At 41.1% G+C, this 18,679-nt stretch overlaps 1 long non-coding RNA gene across 1 annotated transcript in view; it reads right to left on the bottom strand.

Moving 5' to 3' along the window:
* LOC100388832 (uncharacterized) overlaps positions 1-18,095 on the bottom strand; it is a 107,519-nt gene extending 89,424 nt beyond the window's left edge. Inside the window, exon 1 of the long non-coding RNA XR_004728358.3 lies at positions 17,807-18,095. This is a non-coding gene — a long non-coding RNA (uncharacterized LOC100388832). The remainder of the gene's footprint in view (positions 1-17,806) is intronic.
* Between the last annotated feature and the right edge of the window lie 584 nt (positions 18,096-18,679).

Genomic DNA, 18,679 nt, shown 5'->3' with positions numbered 1-18,679 from the left:
TCCCCAAATCTACCTTCTCAGCTTGTAAACACAATTGAATATTAAAACACAAACAGAAAAAAAATTAGAAAACAAATGTGAAATGATGCCACCAAAAGTTCATAGATCTTATGAACTAAACTTAATGAATAAAATAGTAAATTTTATTGAATGAATGCATGAATAAATAAGTAAATGTCACTGTTTTAATAAAATTTTGGTGACATAACTGGGATGCAGAATCACTAGTCAATTTTTTTGGGGGTTCGCTCAATTCTTTCCTTCATTCTTTTTGGCAATTGTTTATTTTATTTTATTTTTTGTAGAAAGAGGATCTAGCTATGTTGATCAGGCTAGTCTTGAAGTCTTGGCCCCAAGGGAATCCTCACACCTTGGCCTCCTAATGTGTTGGGATTATGGGTGTGAATCATTGCTTTTGGCAATTGCTTTGGAAGGACACCACTCTGTTCATATCCCTGTTCCTGTCTCCTACAGAAATCTCTACTACTCTCCATCTCTCTCTGGTCTTTTATTTCCTTGAGAAACTTGAAGTCATCAAACATGTAGTTCTACAATTTTTTATACCACCCCTCACCTACAAATACATATGCATTATATCTTCTGCCACCTACAGTAAAGGGCTTATTTATTTAGTTATTTTAGAGACAGTGTCTCACTTTGCTGCCCATGCTGGACTGCAATGGTGCAGTCACAGTACACTAACTTCAGACTTCTACGCTCAAGCAGTCCTCCCGACTTAGCCTCCCAGGTAGCTGAGACCACAGGCATGTGCCACCATTTCTGGCTAATTTTTCCTTTTTTTTTTTGAGACAGAGTCTTGCTCTGTTATCCTGGCTAATTTTTTTTAAAAAAAGCATTTTTAGAGATGGGTCTCACAATGTTGCCCAAACTGGTCTGGAACTCCTGGCCTCAAGTGATTCTCCTTCCTGGCCTCCCAAAGTGTTTGCATTACAGGTGTAAGCCATCATGTCAGGCATGGAAAGAGGTTAGAGCAAGGCCTTGTCTTTCTCTTCTTAACTTTATTTCTTTCCATTTCTTCCTCAACCTTGTTTCACCATTTTCAATCTCTTCTCCGCTACTGATGCTCTTTGATAATTACTACCTGTCACAGTTTAACTTCTCTCATCCTCTGGAAACTACTCCTCTGTTGGTTTTCTTAAATTTTTTAAAATTTTTAATTCTTATGGGTACATAGCAGGTATCTGTACTTATGGGATACATGAGATATTTTGATATATGCCATGTATAATAATCACACCAGAGTAAATGGGGTATCCATCACTTTAAGCATTCATTATTTCTTTGTGTTATGAATATTTCAATTGTACACTCACAATTATTCTAAAATGCATAACAAATTATTGCTAACTGTAGTTACCCTTTCCTGCTGTCAAACACTAGATCTTATTCATTCTATCTAAATATACTTTGGTACCCACTAACCATCCCCACCTCCCTGCTCCATTCCCCAGCTTCCCAGCTTCTGACAACCATTCTTCTACTCACTCATCTTCAGTTCAATTGCTTTAATTTTTAGCTCCCACAAGTGAGTGAGAAATGCCAAGTTTGGTCTCTGTGCCTGGCTTATTTAACATAACATAATGTTCTCCAGCTCCATCCATGTTGTTGCAAATGATAGAATCTTATCACTTTTGTGGCTGAATTGTACTCCGTTGTGTTGTATGTACTATGTTTTCTTTATTCATTCATTTGTTATAAATCTTGCCTATTGAATAGAGCTGCAGTAAACATGAGAGTGAAGATATCTCTCCAATATATTGATTTGCTTTATTTTGGGTATGTGCCTAGCAGTGGGATTGCTGGATCAGATTGTGATTCTACTCTCGGGTTTTGTTTTCTTTTTGAGGAACCTCTAAACTGTTCTCCTTAGTGGCTGTACTAATTTACATTCCAATCATCAGTGCATGAGAGTTTCTCCATATCCTCAATGGCATTTGTTATTGCCTGTCTTTCTTTTGGATAAAAGCCACTTTTACTGAGGAGGACATGATATCTCATTGTAGTCTTGATTTGCATTTCTCTGGTGATCAGTGATATTGAGCAACTTTTCATATATCTGTTTGCCATTTGTATGTCTTCTCTTGAAAAATGTCTATTCAGATCTTTTGCCCATTGTGAATTGGATTATTAGATTTTTCCTATTGAATTGTTTGAACTCCTTATATATTCTGCTATGAATCACTTGTCAGATAGGTAGCTAGCAAATATTTTCTCCCATTCCGTGGATTGTCTTTTTCTTGAGTGTTTCTTCATGGCAGAGAAGCTTTTTAACTTTATGTGATCCCATTTGTCTACTTTTGCTTTGGTTGCCTGTGCTTTTGGGATTTTGCTCAAGAAATCTTTGCCCAGACCTATGTCCTGGAGAGTTTCCCCAAAGTTTTAGTTGTTTTATAGTTTGAGATCTTAGATTCAAGTCTTTAATCCATTTTGATTTTATTTTTGCATTTGGTGAGATATATTGGTCTAGTTTTATTCTTCTGCATATGGATATCCAGTTTTCCTGGCACCATTTGTTGAAGAGACCGTCCTTTCTCCAATGTATATTCTTGTCACCTTTGTCAAAAATGAGTTAACTGTAGGTGTGCGGATTTGTTTCTGCATTTTCTATTCTGATCCATTGGTCTATATGTCTGTTTTCATGCCAGTACCATACTGTTTTGGTTACTTTAGCTCTGTAGTATAATTTAAAGACAAGCAATATGATTCTTCCACTTTTGTACTTTTTGCTCAGGATGGCTTTGGCTATTCAGTATCTTTTGTGGTTCCATATAAATTTTTGGATAATTTTTTATATCACTGTGAAGAATGTCATTGGTATTTTTACAGAGATTTCTTTGAATCCATAGATTGCTTTGGGTAATATGGACATTTAAACAATATTGATTCCTCCAATCCATAAGCATGGACTATCTTTCCATTTTTGGGTGTCTTTTTCAATTTCTTGTATCAGTATTTTGTAGTTTCTTTGTATAGATCTTTCACTTTAATTAATTCCTAAGCATTTTATTTTATGTGTAGCTATTGTAAATGGGATTACTTTCTTGATTTGCTGTTGGTATATAGAAATGCTACTGATTTTTATATGTTAATTTTGTATCCTGCAACTTTACTGAATTTGTTTATCAGTTCTGATAGTTTTCTTGTGGAGTCTTTAGGGTTTTCTAAACCTAAGATCATACAATCACAAACAAGGATAACTTGACTCTTTTAAATTTGGATGCCTTATCTTTCTCTTGTCTGATTGCTACTGCTAGGACTTTCAGTGCTATGTTAAACAACAGTGGTGAAAGTGGGTAACCTTGTCAAGTTCCAGAACCTTAGAAAAAAAGCTTTCAGTTTTTCCCCATTCAGTATGGTGCTAGCTATGGGTCGGTCACATATGGCCCAGAGTGTGTCGAGAAATGTCATCTGGGACCTAGGGTCTGGAATGAGGGCCTCAGAACTCTGCCTGGTGTTCTACTGTGGCTGAGCTGGTATCCAATTCTCAAGACAAAGTTCTCATTACTTTTCCCTCTCCTTCCTTCAAGCAGGAGTCTCTGCCCATGGCCACCACTGCCCAGACCCATGGTTACTGCAACTTGGCTACCACTGATATTTGTTTATGGCCCAAGGGCTCTTTAATAAGCAGGTGTTGAGTCCCTCCAGGTCTGGGCCTCTCTCTTCCAGGTAGTGAGCTCACTTCTGGCCCAGGATGGATCCAGAAATGTCCTCCAGGAGCTAAGGTCTGAATCTGACACTTCAGATGCTTTATTTTACTATGGCTGAGCTTGTACTTAAGTTGTAAGACGAAATCCTTTTTATTTCTCTCTCCTTTCCTAAAATAGAAAAGGAAGCTTCCTTCCCTTGAGGCCACTGTAGCTGGGAATGTGCTGGTCACACCTGAAGCTGGCATGATACTGGATCTTGCCCAAGGCCCATGACAACTGCTGCCTGGCTGCTATTGATGTTTATTCAAGGCTCAACGTCTCTTTACTCAGTAGATGATAAATCCTGACCGGATTGGGTTCTTTCCTTCAGGGCAATGGATTCTCTCCTAACCCAGGATAGGTCTAGAGATGTGATTCAGGAGCAATGTCCTGGAATGGGGGCCTCAAGACTCTGCTTCATGCTTTATTTTACTGTGGCTGACCTGGTATCAAAGTTGCAAGACAAAGTCCTCCTTCCTGTTTCCTTGCCTCCTGGAGCTGTGAGCAGTGATGCCTGTGGCTAGGGGAGGTGTGATACAAGCACTTACTTGGCTGTCTCATCTGGTGTCTCAATAGGTCACACATACCCCAAGTCCACTGGCTCCAAGTCCAGCACAGCACTAGGACTTGGCTGGGAACTGCAGTCTTTGTGACCTAGACTACTATCAAGTTTATTAGAATCCCAGAGCACTTTAGCCCATGATGGTGGGGCTAGCCAGAACTCAAGTTCTAACTTGCTGAGATGGATGATTCCCCAGGCTAGGCTGGTCTAAATGCTCCCTCCCTGTGTGCTGCCTAACGTTCACCCTGTGTTGGTTTCTGCTGTGACAGGGCAGCACTGAGCTCCAATGCAAAGTTCTTCAGTCACTGTGCTCTCCCTTCCCTAGTGCACAGATTCTCTCTCTGCACCAAGCTCTGCTGCTGGCGATAGGCAAGGAGGGTATTTGCCATTCAAGACTGTTTTTCTAGTTCTTCAGTGCCTCTTTCCTTAATATGATGTTAAAACCAGGTACTATGATCATTCACCTGATTTTTGTTCTTATGAAGGTTGTGTGTGTGTGTGTGTGTGTGTGTGTGTAGCTAGTTATTCAGTTTGATGTTCCTGCCTGGGAGACAATCAGCTGGGGGTTCTATTCAGCCATGTTGTTCCCGGCCACTTTGGTTTCTGCTGATACCTTGTTATTTGGATACTACGTCACTGACTAGTTTTGTTATTGTTTCTTTTTCCTCAGCCAGAGCCTAAAATGTTAGTGTTTCCTAGGCTCTTTTCTTGGTGTACTATGTACACAACTCCCTAAGTAATCTTTTCAGTTCTAATTTTAACTACAAGAATGATTACAGTTTTACCTTAAAAATTGTCCTCTCCCCAGATTTAAGGTCCACATAGGAAACTCCTCCCTTGCTTACAAACTGATCTTTCCCTTTCTTATTGACCACATTGAGGTACTCTCATCCATTGGGCTAACCAGCTAGGAATTATAAAAATCTTATGTTTTATTTACCCTCTATTAATTAGCCTGTCCTCTCAACATCACTTTGAAATTATTTCTCAACGCTATGCTTTTCTCTCTATCTCTTTTCCAAGGACTACTTTGGATTTTCTAATTTTTTAATCTTCTCCCCTCATTTTTTTCCCTCTGCCAACTCCTTCATACTGCAATCATCATCTGCCAGTTTCTTAAAACCACTCCGTGGTTCTTGTATTAGTTTTCCAGGGTATTTTTCCATAACAAAGTACCACAGAGTGGATGGCTTAAACAACAGACATTTATTTTGTCACAATTTTAGAGGCCTGAAGTTCAATATTGAGCTGTCAGCAGGGTTGGTTCCTTTATAAATAAAGCCCTGAACTTGCTGGGACAGAGCACCTGGGAAAAGGGGTGGTTGTGGGTTCTGATTCAGCAGACTTAAACATCCCTGCCAAGCAGCTCTGAAGGGAGCGAGGGATTTCCCAGCACAGCGCTTGAGCTCTGATAAGGGACAGACTGCTTCCTCAAGTGGCCTCTGACCTCATGTATCCTGACTGGGAGATACCTCATACAGAAGAGCTCTGGCTGACATCTGGCAAGTACCCTTCTGGGACAAAGCTGCCAGAGAAAGGAACAGGTGGCAATCCTTGCTGTTCTGTAGCTCCCCTGTGGGTGGTTCCCAAGCAAGCAGGGTCTGGAGTGGACCTCTAGCAAACTCCAGCAGACCTGCAGCTGAGGGTTGGTTCCTCCTGAGGTCTCTCTGCTTGGCTTGATGATGGTTGTATTCCTGCTGAGCCCTCTCACAGCTGTCCTTTTATCTCTGTTCTCTGTGCCTTAATCTCCTCTTCTAATAAGGATATCATTTTTATTGGATTAGTTGACAACTATTTTAATGTAATCATCATTTTAAAGGCCCAGTCTCCAAATACAGTCACATTCTAAGGTTCTGGGAGTTAGGGCTTCAACATGTACATTTTGAGGAAACACAGTTCAATCTATAACAGTTCCCATTGCCAAAATTTGTATTGTAGACAGTATCTTTCTAAGAATATGAATTCTAGCTAATTCATAAAATGTTACTATAAGTGAAAATATTGTTTTTTTCATATTATAAACCAATGTTGAAGATTTGTAATGCATGTCTGCAAATTAAAAGCTTGGAGAATTCTTGCTAAAAAAGAAATTTTCTTTACTCTGTCTAATCCAATCTCTCTCAAATTTATATGACCAAAAATACTTTCTATATCCTCTATAAATAACCTGTAAAGCAAATGTTTCATTGAGCATAGTTGGGAAAACACTGGCCACTAACATAATATATTATCCTTAATAATCTTACTCCTACCTAAGTCGACAGCCTAATTCCTTTCCTTTGCCCCCTTTCTCCTCTACTGATGCCATAGTATAGCATCTCTGTGCTTTCTAGAGGAAACAAATTAAGCCAGTAATATTTGACTATCAGTAAAATTTGACTAAGCCAGTAATATTTGAATGAAGTCTGTGCTGCTTCATGTTCTTATGTTTTATACTTTGAGATACGCTCCTGGTACTGTAATAGATGTTGAAGATAAATGTTGAGCAAGAGTCCTGATCCTGCCCTCACAGAGCTTACAGGCTGATTGGGCAAGAGACATTAATAATTATATTATGGGGGATTTTCCACCAAGATGGCTGAATAGGAACAGCTCCGGTCCATAGTTCCCAGTGAGAGTGATCCAGAAGGCGAGTGATCTCTGCATTTCCAACTGAGGTCCCGGGTTCATCTCATTGGGACTGGTTAGTCAGTGGGTGTAGCCCAAGGAGGGCAAGCCGAAGCAGGGTGGGGCATCGCCTCACCCAGGAAATGCAAGGGGCTGGAGAACTCCCTCTCCCAGCCAAGGGAAGCCATTAGGGACTTTTCCGGACATTCTCACACTCTGGCTCAGATACTTTGCTTTTCTCATGGTCTTCACAAGCCACAGGCCAGGAGATTCCCTCTGGTGCCTACAACACCAGTGCCCCGGGTTTCTAGCACAAAAGTGGGTGGCCGTTTTAGCTGCAGCAGTATTTTTTTTTTCTCATACCCCAGTGGCACCTGGAACACCAGTGAGACAGAACTGCTCCTTCCCCTGAAATATGGTGGCTGAAGCCAAGGAGCCAAGTGATCTGGCTCAGTGGGTCCTGCCTCCACGAAGACCAGCAAGGTAAGATCCACTGGCTTGAAATTCTCACAGCCAGTACAAGCTTGACCTGGGATGTTTGAGCTCAGTGGGTGGAGGGGCATCCCCCATTGCTGAGGCTCGGGTAGACGGTTTTAACCTGGTCTGTGTAAACGAAGTCACTGGGACGTTTACACAGCAACTGGGCAGAGATCACAGCAGCTCAGCAAGGCCTCTGCAGGCAGACTGTCACCAGATGCCCTTCTTCTCTGAAAAATGGCAGCAGCCTATCAGATACTTATAAATAAATCCCTGAACTTGCTGGGACAGAGCACCTGGGAAAAGGGGTGGTTGTGCGTTCTGATTCAGCAGACTTAAACATCCCTGCCAAGCAGCTCTGAAGGGAGAAAGGGATCTCCCAGCACAGTGCTTGAGCTCTGATAAGGGACAGACTGCTTCCTCAAGTGGTCTCTGACCCCCATGTATCCTGACTGGGAGACAACTCATATAGATGAGCTCTGGCTGACATCTGGCAGGTATCCTTCTGGGACGAAGCTACCGGAGGAAGGAACAGGCAGCAATCCTTGCTGTTCTGTAGTGCCCCCATGGGTGATTCCCAAGCAAGCAGGGTCTGGAGTGGACCTCTAGCAAACTCCAGCAGACCTGCAGCTGAGGAGCATGAAAACTACAAACCACTGCTCAAGGAAACAAGAGAAGACACAAAGGAAAAAACATTTCAAGCTCATAGATAGGAAGAATCAATATCATGAAATGGCCATACTGCCCAAAGTAATTTATAGATTCCATGCTATCCCCATGAAGCTACCATTGACTTACTTCACATAATTGGAAAAATACACCTTAAACTTCATATGGAACCAAAAGAGAGCCTGCATAGCCAAGACAATTCTAAGGAAAAACAAACAAACAAAACAAAACAAAACAAAGCTGGAGGCATCATGCTACCTGACTTTAAACTATACTACAAGGCTACATTAAACAAAACAGCATGATACTTGTACCAAAACAGAGATATAGACCAATGGAACAAAACAGAGACTTCAGAAATAATGCCATGCATCTACAATCATCTGATATTTGACAAACCTGTCAAAAACAAGCAGTGGAGAAAGGATTCTCTATTTAATAAATGGTGTTGGATAAACTGGCTAGCCATATGTGGAAAGCTGAAACTGGACCCCTTCCTGACACCTTACACTAAAATTAACTCCAGATGGATTAAAGACTTTAACATAAGACCTAACACCATAAAAACCCTAGAAGAAAACCTAGACAATACCATTTAGAGCATAGGCATGGATAAGGACTTCATGACTAAAACACCACAAGCAATGGCAACAAAAGCCAAAATAGACAGATGGGATCTAATTAAACTTAAGAGCTTCTGCACAGCAAAAGAAACAATAATTAGAATGAAACAGCAACCAACAGAATGGGAAAAAATTTTTGTAATATATCCAGATGACAAAAGACTAATATCCAGGATCTACAAAGAACTAAATTTATAAGAAAAAGATAATCCCATTAAAAAGTAGGCAAAGGATATGAACAGATACTTTTCAAAAGAAGACATTCATGCAGCCAAAAACATATGAAAGAAAGCTCATCATCACTGGTTATTAGAGAAATGCAAATCAAAACCATATTGAGATTCCATCCCATGCCAGTTAGAATGGTGATTATTAAAACACCAGGAGACAACAGATGCTGGAGAGGATGTAGAGAAATAGGAACACTTTTACACTGTTGGTGGGAGTATAAATTAGTTCAACCACTGTGGAAGACTGTGGCGATTCCTCAAGGATCTAGAGCTAGAAGTACCATTTGACTCAGCAATCCCATTACTGGGTATACACAGAATTATAAATCATTCTTTTATAAAGACACATGCACACGTATGTTTATTGTGGCACCGTTTACAATAGCAAAGACTTGGAACCAACCCAAATGCCCATCAGTGATAGACTGGATTAAAAAAATTTGGCACATATATACCATGGAATACTATGCAGCCATAAAAAAGGATGAGTTCATGTCCTTTGCAGGGACATGGATGAAGCTGAAAACCATTATATTCTGCTGCTTGAGCCATATAATCCAGCAGATTAAACAGTTCTTGAAGTGTCAATGGCACATAGGCATGACATGTGAATTTCAATACAAAACCTTAGGATTTTGAAGAAAAGTCCTGCCATCTTCCATAGAAAATTGCTTTTTTTTTTTTGTAACACAGCTCTTGCCTTGCTCCTGGGTCATAGTAAAGACTGAATGCTAAATCATGGGCCACCAAGTTACCATGGGACCTGAGCTGCTCATTATGATGAGCATTGCTTCTGATGCAGCTGGTTTGACAGAATGGCAGAATGGCCCTTTGAAGACTCAGCTACAGCACCATCTATGTAGCAATATCTTGCAAGGGTGAGGCAAAGTTCTCCGTAAAACTATATATGTCTGAATTGCCTTCCAGTGGGGGTTATCTGACCTGCCGAGCCATACAGTTGGGTGTGCACAGCATCACTTCATCATCAAATGGAAGTGATATGCATTTTGACAGGCCTGAGCAGGCCCTGAAGGCACAAGAAAGTTACACGAGGAAGTGGCTCAATTGTCCATGGTCTCTACTTCAGCTACATGGGTTTCGCTTTCTCAGCCTGTGCCTATGGCCTCATAGGGAGTTCCCTATGATCAGCTGGGGGAGGAAGGGGACATTCAGGTCTGTTTTACAGATGTTCTGCATGATATACAGGCAGCACCTGAAAGCGGACAGTTGCAGCACTACAGCCCCTTTCTGGGACATCCCTGAAGGACTGTGGTGAAAAGAAATCCTCTCAGTGGGAAACACTGAAAAGTGCACCTGGTTGTTTACTCTGCTTGGAAGGAGAAATAGACAGCAATGGGATTATGTATCAATTCATGGGCTGTGGTAAATGGGTTAGCCGAATGATCAGGGACCTAGAGGGAACATGTTTAGAAAACTGGTGATAAGAAAATCTTGCCAAGAGGCATCCAAGTGTGAAAATATTTATATCACATGTGAATTCTCACCAAATGGTGACATCAGCATAGGAGAGTTATAATAATCAAGTAAATGGGATGTCCTCTTCTGTGGGTACCAGTTAGCCTTTCCCCCCATCAGTGCTCAATGGTCTTATGAACAAAGTGGCCATAGTGGCAGGGATGGAGATTATTCATCAGCTTAGTAACATGAACTTTCGCCAAGGCTGACCTGATTGTGGTCATTGCTGAGTGCCTAATCTGTTAGCAGCAGAGACCAACAGAGTCCACCATTCACTGCTGGTGATCAGCCAGCTACCTGGTCATAGGTTGATTACATAGGAACACTTCTGCCATGGAAGGAACATCATTTTGTTCTTACTGAGATAGACAGTCTAAATACGAATTTGCCTTTTCTGCATCCAATGAGTCTGCCAAAACTACCACCCATAGATTACTAGAATGCCAAATCCTGCATTGCTTCTGATGCAGCCAGTTTGATAGAATGGTGAAATGGCCTTTTGAAGACTCAGCGACAGCACCAGCTACAGAGCAATACCTTGCAAAGCTGAGGCAAAGTTCTCCGTAAAACTGTATATGTCTGAATTATCTCCCAGTATATTGTGCTGCTTCTCCCATAGCTAGGATTTTGTTCTTACTGAAATAGTCTAGATATGAATTTGCCTTCTCTGCATACAATGAATCTGCAAAAACTACCATCCATAGATTTCTAGAATGCCTTATCCGGCATCATGGTATTAGACATAGCATTGCTTCTGATGCAGCTTGTTTGTTAGAACGGTGGAACAGCCTTTTGAAGACTCAACTACAGCCAAGCTATGTAGCAATACCTTGCAAGAGTGAGGCAAAGTTATCCATAAAACCGTATATGTCTGAATTATCTTCCAGTATATTGTGCTGCTTCTCCCATAGTCAGGATTTATGGGTCCAGGAATCAAGGAATGGAAAAGAGAGTGGAACCACTCAATATTACTCCTAGTGACCCCACTAGCAAAATTTTTGTTTCTCGTTCCTACCACCTTATGCTTTGCTGACCTGGAGGTCTTAGTTCCAAAGGGAGGAATGCTTCCATTAGGAGACACAACATGATTCCGTCGAACTGGAAGCTGAGACTACTACCCAGCAACTTTGGACTCTTCATGTCTCTGAATCAACAGGAAAATAAGGGATTTACTTTGCTGGCAGCGGTGATGGATCCTGACCACCAATTGGAGATTGAACTGCTACTCCACAACGGAGGTAAGGAAGTGTATGTCAGGAATACAGGAGAACCCTGAGGGTGATTAAGATCAATTGAAAATGATGACAACTCAATCTAGACAGGACTGCTAATGTCATTGAGGAATAAAGATTTGGTCACCTACCAGATAAAGAAACATACCAGCTGAGGTGTTTGCCGAAGGCCAAGGAAATATAGGGAGAAGATAGGTATAAATGGCAGCTATGACCATGTGACCAGTTATGGAAATTAGGACTATTTCCTCCTTATCTTGTTCTGAATATGCATGTGTGTGTGTGTGTGTGTTGATAGACAGATTTACCATGAGGTATTGGCTCATGCAAGTATGGGAGCTGAGAAGTCGAGGATCTGCTGCCAGCAAGCTATATATGTCTCTTCGTTTTCTTTCCTTTCCTGTTACTTAACATGTATTGACTTTACATCATAGTATTTATTTATTTATTTTGAGATGGAGTTTCACTCTTGTTACCCAGGCTGGAGTACAATGGTGCCATCTCAGCTCACTTCAACCTCCATCTCCTGGGTTCAAGTGATTCTCCTGCCTCAGCCTCCCAAGTAACTGGAATGACAGGCATGTATCACCACATTCAGCTAATTTTGTGTTTTTAGTAGAGATGGGGTTTCACCACGTTGGCCAGGCTGGTCTTGAACTCCTGACCTCAAGTGATCTGCCCACCTCAGCCTCCCAAAGTGCTAGGATTACAGGTGTAAACCACTGTACCCAGCTATATCATAGTTTTTAAGTACTGTTATTTTTACATCTTAGTGTTTAAGTTATAGGATATCAAAGATAAGAGTGAACACCCCTCAAGGACTTTACCTCCTCTTCTGGGGAAGGGATTAGTACATTTGTGCATTTACAGTTCTAATCTATGCAGGGTAGTTTTATCATGTTAGATGGAACTATGAATTTGTTATTTTCTTTATTTGGAGATAAAATATGTTTAAGAAGATGCATATGAGTGCCAAACTGGCAAGGAGTAGACCTGTGATGGTTACACTAATGTGTCAACTTGACTGGGTCAATGGGCACCCAGAAAATTATAATTTCTGGGTGTGTCTGTGATGGTGTTTCTAGATGAAATTAACATTTGAATTAGTAGACTGAGGAAAGCAGATTGCCCTTCCCAATGTGGTTGGGCTTCATCTGAATCTGCTGAAAGGCCTGAGTAGAATGAAAGGCTCAGTAAGAAAGAATTCTTTCTCTCTGACTGTCTCTGAATGGGGACATTGGTCTATTTGTGTTTTTGGACTTAGACTTAGACTGAACCTTATGCCATCAGCTTTCTCGGCCCTAAGGCCTTTAAAGTCAGACAGGAACTTACATCATCTGCTCACCTGGTTCTCAGGCTTTCAGACGCGACCTGGAACTATACCATCAGCTCTCCAGAGTCTCCAGCTTGCTGACTGCAGATTTTGGACTTCTCAACCTTCATAGTTATGGGAAGCCAATTCCTTATGGTAAATTTATCTATCTGTCTGTGTATCTATCCACTTACTTATCTATCTATTTACTGTCTGTCTATCAATCACCTCCCTCCCTCCCTATCTCCTATTGGTTCTATCTCTAGAGGACCCAGACTAATACAGATTTGAAAGGAAAAAAAAAAAAAGGATATTAGTGTATCCAGATTTTCTAAAACATGATTCTTTATATTGATAGAAATTGTGTGATTTTTTTTGACATAAGATGCAGAGGAATAATAGTATTGGGATGTTTTTTAAAAACTGCAAACAGACCAATTTCTGTTTCCTACAGGAACTACTTTGTAGATCATTTTAGAACAGCCTGAGTGAGCTATTGCAGGTATTGAAGGTAGAAAATATTGATTTAGGTCTATATCAAATATATTTCTTTAACCAGGGGGACCTTTTCTTCCATCCTACTACATTACTACACTCTGCATAAAGTCACCTTTCATGGAAACAAAGGTCTCTGCAAAATGTTTTGAGGGAAAAGATAAGATGTGTATGTTTGTATTGGATATACATTTTCAACCTCATTTCTGTATAGGTCAAAGAAAAAAGCAAAGTACTTTAAATGCAGATTTTGCCATTATGGACAGGAAATGACGAATGCAGAAACTGAGGACCCAAAGCTGTCAGAAAAATCTGACTTAGCCTCATTAGATATTTAAGAAATAAAATATAAATAGATCACAGAAGAAAGGCTCTCATCTCTGAGGGACTGCTGGGCACAGATTTTGTGCATCTTCTCTATTAACTGGGTCATCACTGATTAAAGAATTCTTCTAGGGCACTTGGCATACTCATTCAGTATTAAACTGAACTTGATTCGACAGAATTCACCGGGCTCCAGCAGAGGGCGTGATTCACAAATGCTGGAGCCGGGGATGCTGTAGCAGTGTAGTCTAAAAAAGCAAAGATGGATCTGGAATTTCCAGCCAATTTCAACCTTTTCCTTTTGCAGCGTGCTATGTTCGGGTAATCAGTAATTCAAGCTAATATGAAAGGACAATGAAAAGCAGTAAGCTGAAGTTTTGGAGAGATATTAATTATTGAATAAAATATTTTAAAATATTTACTGGAATGGGGTTTTAAAAATAAATTGCATTTTTCTTTAAAATGCATGGAATGTGTCTTCTTTTATCAACATTAGTTGCCTTATTGATATTGAGTCAAGGAGCTGAGGGAAGAAAAAAGAAACCACTTTTTTTAAAAAAAATGCCAAGTTAACAGCATTATCTTAGGGAAGAAAAGTGATTGTAGTGAGGAAGGACCTACAGCTCGATAAGAGTTTTTAATAATAAATTCTAAACATCAGTAACTAAAACACCAATGAATAATAATGAATTCTGCTCCTGGCAAGTGTCTTATTATATCTATCTATCTATCTATCTATCTATCTATCTAATCTATATCTATACCTATATCTATATTGGACTTAAAAAAATCCAGATGTCAAAAATATTCAGGGGCTATGAAGAAACTGACTGAGACTTTAGGAATCAACCCCCATCATCAAGACTGCTTGGCCCCTTCTGATGTCAGAACAGCTTCCATATAAATATTCTACTGTGCATGGGTGTCAGGGGTCTTCATGTCCAAGATAGGCTGAACTTCATGATGCTGGAATAAAACACTTCCCATAAGCTCTTCCTCTCTCCCATCTCCTGTCTCAAGACCCCAACATATATTTGGCCTTCAGCCCTGACTCTCCGCATAGGAAGGAAACGAAAAACATTCAGCTCATATTGAGTGATAATGCTTAACATATTAAAGGCAAAGTGATATTTTTAATGGTGATTTTCGATAATATTATTGATGGTAGTAATGATGATAAAGGACAATGCTAACAAATAGAAAAAAAGAACAGAAAAAAGCATAAAAATATCCAATAGAATGCTCAGTAGGCTAGACATGTTTCAACTGAGACCCTAGACCTCAATGAAAACAGAATAGTTTCAATCTCAATTACATTTATCAATGTATCTAGGTCCTGGGAATTTTTTTCTTCCCTGGGAGCAGGCACACTTTCAAATTCTTCTTTATGAGAGTACTAAACTATTGCAGAGGCAGCAGCTCTGAGCATTCCTTTGAAGTATATACTAAAGAGGCATTTCAAACACTGCTAAGAGCATGCTGTACCATCATTAAAAGCCAACATTAAAATTCAGAAATCAAAAGCATGTTTACACCAGGCTAAACCATTTTTTTTCTTACAAACTAAAAGAACATCAAGCTATCCAAAATGATTTAGTGAAAAAGGTCTATTTTTCTTGTTTACCCACTGACTACGAAGGCACTGGGCCAATGTTATTCTAGTTATCTCGGCATTTTTAGCATTCTCTTTGCATAAATTCTGTAAAAGGGCAAACTTCCCATATACAATATCATATTTGGTATAAGAAATAGAATATTTGGGGAAACCAAAATTATATTTAAAACATACTAAGGGCAGATGTGATGGCTCACATCTGTAATCCTAGCACCTTGGGAGGCTGAGGCAGATGGATCACAAGGTCAGGAGTTCGAGATCAGCCTGGCCAACATGGTGAAGCCTCATCTCTACTAGAAATACAAAAAATTAGTTGGGTATGGTGGTGCGCTCCTGTAATCCCAGCTACTCAGGAGGCTGAGGAAGAAGAATTGCTTGAACCCAGGAGGTGGAGGTTGCAGTGAGCTGAGATCATGGTACTCCAGCCTCAGCAATGGAGCAAGACTGTTTCAAAAAAGCAAAAGCAAACCAATACCAAAAACATACAAGGAAGAAAATAGTGGTTTTACTCTTCAAGATGGAACAGAATATGAGGTGCACTGATTTCTAATTGCAAACTTAATTCCATTTTTTCCCTATAGCCTTAAGTTTTAATTGCCATTAGATTTCTCTATCCTACGTTTTTGTATTTTATAATGAATTCTTGCAAATGACTTGCTGTGGTGGCTGTGGAAATGCCCTGCTCAGATCTTCATGAAAATCTTCTGTGGAAGGGTAGTTGACCAAAAATTTCTAGCTGCTTCCCTCCTAGGCACTGAGGCCACACATCCCATAAGCTGCTCTCACACAATGGCCAAGCACAGCAGCTCAGAGCCAGTCCATGCCTTCTCAAAGTGATGCTTCCTCTAATGAAGACATTTTCCTTTACATGCCTGTAATCCTAGCACTTTGGGAGGCCCAGGTGGGTAGATCACTTGATGTCAGAAGTTCAAGACCAGCCTGGCCAATTTGGTAAAACCCCATTTCTACTAAAAATATAAAAATTAGCTTGGCGTGTTGTCAGGCGCCTGTAATGCCAGCAACTCAGCAGGCTGAGGCAGGAGAATCGCTTGAACCCAGGAGGTGGGGGTTTCGGTGTACCAACATCGTGTGCCACTGCATTCCAGCCTGGGCAACAGAGCGAGACTCTGTCTGAAAAAAAAAAAAAAAAAAAAAAAAAAAGGTTCCTTGTATTTATTGAAAGGAATTTTAGTGTGTTGTATGTGTAATGTCAAATAAAGAATATTTAACACAAAAGAAAGACATCATCTGAAGTGCGAAGCATACATAGTTTCTGAATAAGGTGGCAGCCCTTATTACTCAGAAAAAGTCCCCAGGGAGAGGAATGTCCTTGGTGTGAGGATTAAGGCGTTTGGAAAACACAGCTGAAGATCCTGGCAAAGGCAGGGGCTGAGGGGGTCCCGGTGCATGAGGCCCAGAACCAGCTGCGCATGTACCTGACCAGGGCGGTGGCGGCTGCACAGCCTCTTCTCATGTACTGGCTCACCTTCCACCTGGAGCGGTGAGCGCGGCCGCTGAACCTCCCGCTGCTGCTGCTGCTGCTGCTGCTGGGGGCCACTGTGTCCGCAGGACTCATCTCCCGCCTGCGGGCCCCAGGGTCCACCCTGTTTGGGTACAGGAGCCGCCCCCATCCCAAGTCCCGAGGAGCCTCGCCCCCAACCCAAGGGGCTGCAAGATTTCCAGCTGCACAGGCCACCGCTCCAGGGCGTGGCCGCTGTTACTGAAACAATAAACCCTGATGGTCAAAAACAAAACAAAACAAAACAAAAAACAGATTGAACAATGCCTGAAGGACAGCAGAACTACTAAGTTGAATTGATGCTTCAGAGAGGTATAATGATAAATTGAGGGCAGTAAATCTGTAAAGTTAGGTGTGATAGCCAGAGGCCCTTTACGGTAGTTTAGGAAGAAGCCCTTACTCTTCCTGCAATGGAAGAGCTGATAGTTGCAGAGAAACAGACCCAGGATTTCATAGTGAGAATTGCAGACTTCCAGAGACAGTTGAATGTTCAGCAAAAGCAGTACAGGTTTCTGGTAAGGTTAGGGCTGTGGTTAGGATCCCTGGAACCCTACCAGATAAAATTGGAACACCTGAGTAAACGCTGACGGAGATGGCCTTAAATCCCTGAGCTTCTCTCAGAGCATTTACTTTAGAAAACCTGTAATTGTAAATTCTTTCTCTTGCGCCTTTGAGATGTAAATCCTTTTAAAAGCCTCTTGCTAATTTTATAATCTAGGAAAGTCTTTCTCAAGTGCTTAGAAGCCATTCTTTTGACATGTAATTTTGAGGAAAGATAGTGCACCTAAATTTCAGTTTCTGTGTGAGAATGGGAGTCTAACTTTTATAGGCACCAATTAGCAAACAAGGATGGCCTAATAATTGAGAAAAAACATTTGTAAACTCAGAATTAGCACAGGTCACTAATCAACTGCTCAACCCCCACCCCATGTCCTCCAGCATTTTTCCAGTAGCTTACCCCAGCTCTGAAATTCCTCCTTCCCTTTGTTTCAATGGAGTTGAGCTCAGATGACCTCTCTCCTGTTTTAGCAGCTTTGAATAGTCTTCTTTGCCTTCCAGTGCAATTTTTACTTTGAAATATCCCTGAGAATTGTGGCTTTTCAGACCCCTCTGACCCTCAGAATTTGCAAAAGAAAGAAGGCCGTCCCTCCCTTCTGCTACCCAGAAGGAAGTAGCTGCAGAGCAGCCTCACCTTTGCAAGATCACAGGTGCCGTTCTTAAGAGTTGCCCCTCCTGCCTATCCTGATTATACAGCTGAAACTATGACTGAATCCTAGCACAGTCTAACTGGAGACATGCTGGGCTGATAAGGGAGAAATGAGTTTATAAACTGAAGAAGCTTCAAGAATATGCTACAATGGACAAACAGTAGCCACGGGATTACCCCTGGGGTGAGGTTCGAGGGTGCTTGATCAAGGAGGCCAGAGTGAAAGACTGAATAAGAACAATAGACTTGGCAGCACTTTTTTGAGACATTTGATTTTACACCCTGGTAAGGACCCCAGAATACAGAACAAACTTTCTGCTAAGAGTGGATCTTAGAAACTAGGAATAAGTGATGGCCCTGGCTGAGCAAAGTGGAAATGCCTGGGTTGCCTGGCAGAAGCAACAGGCTCAGGAATGTGGGCCTGATGGAAAGTTTCGCATGTAGGGCTAGAAGCCCCATTACATGATATGCTTCATGGAAGGTCACAGGGAGTCCTCAGCCAACAGGAATCAATTGGTGACGGCAGCAGCATCCCTAAGTTCAGCGACGGCTCATCTCAGGAATGCTTTTGGAGAAAGAATAGGCAGGCTTGTAGACGAAAAGGCTGCCTCAAGTCAGTTTTAT

The sequence above is a fragment of the Callithrix jacchus genome, chromosome 11 (genome assembly GCF_049354715.1).
Source record: "Callithrix jacchus isolate 240 chromosome 11, calJac240_pri, whole genome shotgun sequence".
Classification (NCBI taxonomy): domain Eukaryota; kingdom Metazoa; phylum Chordata; class Mammalia; order Primates; family Cebidae; genus Callithrix; species Callithrix jacchus.
This window is presented reverse-complemented; position numbering and strand designations above follow the sequence as displayed.